Here is a 4,805-nt window from a genome sequence, read left to right on the forward strand (position 1 = left end):
TGTTAGGAGACAGAGTGAAAAGTGATAAGAAAGTGATAAGGTCCCAGTTGGGAGCTGATTGGCTGGCATCTTATCACTTTTCACTCTGTCTCCTAACACTGCTTAGTAAATAGACCCCTAAGAATTGCACCAGTGTGCTTTTATGGTCCATAAATTGCACATCTATGTACGTCCACTCAGAGGCATCCCCAGGTCTGGTGACACCCGATGCGCACTATGACTATCCCTGCGCACCGGAGGTGCGGCTGCACCTGAAAAGGGGCATGGCCTAAAACAAAGGGCGTGGCCTCGCAGGTGATCCCGATGACTTTACGCCGGAGATGCTGGGCTGCTCCTGCAGACTGGGCTGTCAGCACTGTTAGCTCCTCTTCTATGACAGGAGCCAGGTGCAGCAGAATGTCACACTGCAGTACTCTGCTCCTGTGACTGCAGAAAAGCCGGCACTTTGGTGACACCGAAGGCGATCCGCACCCCCATCATGACACCACTGCATTTACTATGCCTTCTCAGGAGACACCTCTGCATACTAGGTGCTTGATTAAGTAATGGCTGTAGCTGCATTCGCTCTTGTGACTGTTGCTGGAGTTGCGGCTGTGGGTATATGCAAATGCTGGTATCTGCCCTTCTCCTGGTGTAGAAGCATGAATGTGCAAGTACTGAGATGCCCACTTTCAGTGTCTTTGGAAACTGTAATACCCAAGGTGTTTCTTTAGACAACACACCATTGGCGCACCATCACTCGCAGCATCGACACGTGCACCAGCCCTATGGAAGATGCAGTTTGTTTGTCTGACTATGGCAGTGTTGGCTAACCTTGACACTCCAGCTGTTATGGAACTACATAACCCAGCATGCACTGCTACAGTTTTGCTATTAGGGCATGCTAAAACTGTGGCAGGGCATGCTGGGATATATAGTTCCACAACAGCTGGAGTGTCAAGGTTAGCCAACACTGGACTATGGTCTCCTCTATGGTTGCAGCTATGCGTCTGTGAATGCAGCCACTTGCATTGATACCGCCGTAACACTCCCATTACACGCCCATGTGACGGACATACAGTATACTGCGTGTGCTTCTAGCCACTGCCCATTACTTCTCTATCAAATTTCTGATATCACCTTTACCGATTGTAACAGCACCTTCGTGCGTAGACTCTGTGTTATACATGCACAATAGGTCTTTTTAGAAATTTTTATATATGTGCAGTCCCAAGAAAATTGTTCAACTATGTGAATAAGGGGCTTGTGTGCGGATTGCATGCGACTGAGAATCAGGCCCTATGTGTGTGGAAAATCTGAAATGTAAATGTCACATCAATGTTCCACGGCTTTGGCTGAAAGTTTTAGAATGGCAATAGACTTTATTGCTAAACAAGTCTGATTTAACATGAATTTCTATTGCTGTTTTAAAACTACTGGCCAAGGCCACAGGTGATCGGCGGCATGACAAACCGCATCATAGTAAATCTACCCCGGTGTGTGCATTATGATTGGGCAAATTTCAACATATACCATTGCTTGCACTGTATACCATGCCTTGCTGATTCTGACTCGGGCGCTCCTGTGGACGCCTTTCCGTACAGCTACGGTATTGTACTTACTTTTATATACTAAAACGGCAATCCGACTGAAAGTGAAAGCCTATCCCACCTACTGGTCTAGCATCAAAAGATGCGACAGTCATCACTAGTATATGCACTTTAACCAGCTTCATGTTAGCTGCAAGAGATCCATCGCCTAATATAGCGGACGCTCTTTCCTGGAGCATTCTGGGTCATGGTCTGAACTTAAAAAAACCCCGGGTCCCCGAAGTCACCACTTTTGAATACCATGAAGTCCTTAAAATTGCAGCATAAACAATCACTTGTTAAGACTGTACAGCTGGAGCGATCAGAAGTCCACTCTGGCATTGTGCCAGTCTCCTGCGCATGGTTTCAGGAATATGGCGTCTGCATCATGTTCCAAATGACTTCTCTGCTGTCCATGCGCAGATCTCTGGCATTTTCCCTGTGATTTCCGCTGCTGCTGCTGCAGGGCCAAAGCAGGACAGTGGATATGTATATAGAAATGGCAATGCGCCAGGCGCTTAACTAACTACTTAACAACAAAGTTAAACAAGCGTTTAGGAGATGTAGATACAAGTACTGTCAGTGGGGGAACAAACACAGTAGGCTTCTGGCTCTAGCACTGAGGAAACAACACTATTCCCTCATCATCCCTAAGATGAAGACTAATCAGGGAGCAATTGTACATTCCTCCTCATTGTTCCACAGTAAGATTTATAACCTGACCCCTCTCTCTACATCTTGGTCCTGTCTCTCCGCTCAATTTTTGTCTTATTTATAAAGCATTAATTTGACCACGTTGCCAGAGGAGGTGATTGGACCTGATGGATTTACTGTATCAATTATAAATACTTTCATGAAAAGCGGGTCTCTATGCTGGCCCAGGCTTTTAAATTCTGACTCCCATCAATTTCACCCACAAGCCATAAAGGCCCATATTACGGTTATACCTAAGGAGGGTAAAGACCCAACCCAGTGCTCTAGTTCCCGTCCAATTTCTTTCCTAAATGTGGGCGCTAAACTATTTGTGAAGTTGATAGCGAATTGCTTGAAAGTCTGACTTCCTGGCCTAATACACCCACATACAAAAGGAAAAAGTGCAGGTGCACACTCTGTAATAAATTTTGCAGGTTCTATGCAGACGCAGGTCTCTTGGTAGGCTCCATCTATCCGGCATTTTACAATATTATTATATATGACTCATTAAGCCCGAATTGCTACGTGGTCGACAACGTCCTCTACCAGGCAGTAGGTCCAAATTGAGGGTGCTTTACTTCATATGTGAGCAGAGATTTTGCCCTGGACTCCGGTCCTCCCGCATTCCACTCATCCCACAGTGGGCCCTACATTGGCCTGCTGGAAGAAACTTAGGAACCTGCCTACTATTTCCTCATCAATCTCTCTTCTTACCTGTCTAATGCAGAACTCTTCCATTTCAGAGGGTTTCTTTACTCCCTGGAATAGAGATGGTCTGCTGCAGGTTGGTCAGCTGATGGTCCGGCTATTTTGCTATGTTACGGGAAGAACCTGGATCTGCCTGACTTAGTATTTTGGTCTTATACCCAAATTTGCCACTATACTTGTATTCGTTCACATTGGGTTTTACTAGCTGTATTTGTGTAATTGTTAAAATTGTACGTATTCTTTATGCCACTGCTTTGAACGACACCTTCATGGTGATTTTTTTGGGACTTATTGGGACTCAATAAAATGTTATTGCAAAAACAAAAAAAACAGATGTCCCTTCCCCGTAAGCACGACTCAGAATTTCACAGAGCTTCAGAAACACGCCCATAACTCTCCCATCAGAAACAGCCTCTCCTTGCGTCTAGATACTTGCCACCCAGAAACGCCTCCTTCACATTAGTCTCCGTTCACAAAAGATGCGACTCAATTTCACCTACTTGTGACTTTGTACACATCCTGCAGCGTATTCGCACATTATGGTTTGAAATTCAATCGCATGCACAGTTCGTTCGAAATCAGTTCTTTATTCACTTCTCCAATACCTAAGAGTTTGCAGCATCTTGAAATTGAGTCACTACATTTTAGCAATCATGCATGATCCTAGGGGAATGATGTTCTTTTAAAATGACATTGGGCCCGATTCATTACCGATCGCAACTGTGCACGCACGCAATTTGGTGATTGTTGCGTTCTGTGCATGCGTCGCAATGTGCATGCATGAAGGTCTCACTGCGATCGGACTGCAGTGACTACGCAGAGTGATTGACAGGAAGTGACCGTTTGGGGGTCGTGACTGGGGGGTGGTCGGTAAAATGCAGGCGTGTCAGTACGTTTGAACGCTGTTACAGGGACGTGCATAAATTAGTCACTGCAATGCCATACGCAGCTTGGGCTTTCACTACGTGCGATGAGGTTATCAGACCTTGTGCAAGTGTGCGTAAGGCTGCGATGGCACTCGATGTTACCGATTGATTTGTTGCTTTGCTAAGTATTATGGATGTAAGGGGAAGTGGGCGTCCTTATGTTGTGCTGCGACGACATTGCGATTGCAATCATTAGCATATTTTCACAGTGAGACTGCATGTGTAATCGCAGATGCGATCGCAATAGCGATCCGCACTGAATCAGGCCTATATATCTTAAGAGATGCAAACAGCTCCTTGTGAGCAAGTTGTCGGTTCAAGTCTCCCCAGGTTTAGAATACTTTAATGCCAATGTACAAATTAGCATAAAAAATGCATCCGCTCATCTCAAATATAAAGTAGTTGTCACAATAACAATACATATGAATCAGAATTATGCAACCCAAAAAACAGCTTGCAAGGTTGCAGCTCGCAAAAGACGTCCATGATATTCAGCCACTATGAGACTAAGATCCGATACAATAGTTTGTACTGCAAGCCGGCAGTTATATATGTTATATTAACATAAAGGTGCTAAAGGTAGTGCTCTAACATCTATCCTTAGGCTACTAGTTATATCAGACTGTGAAGAATCATTCCACATCAATGCTGAGGCCTCAGGATAGATATGAGAATCAGTACTGAAGTATGTATGGTAGTGATCCACCTCTAAGTATTGTACAATGTGAAATATATGTTGGCGTTTCACAAACACTAGGATAAAATAATTCTAACATCAGAATAGATCACAAGTGGGGATAGTTGAGTGACTAATGGTAAAATGTGTAAAACTCAAATAGGTGAGCTATCCCTGTCCCGCAAGACGACCTAGCGTAACAGGAACATATTTAAACACACAGTGAAAAGACAA

This window comes from Taudactylus pleione, unplaced genomic scaffold, assembly GCF_031769625.1.
Source record: "Taudactylus pleione unplaced genomic scaffold, aTauple2 ptg000366l, whole genome shotgun sequence".
Taxonomy (NCBI): Eukaryota; Metazoa; Chordata; class Amphibia; order Anura; family Myobatrachidae; genus Taudactylus; species Taudactylus pleione.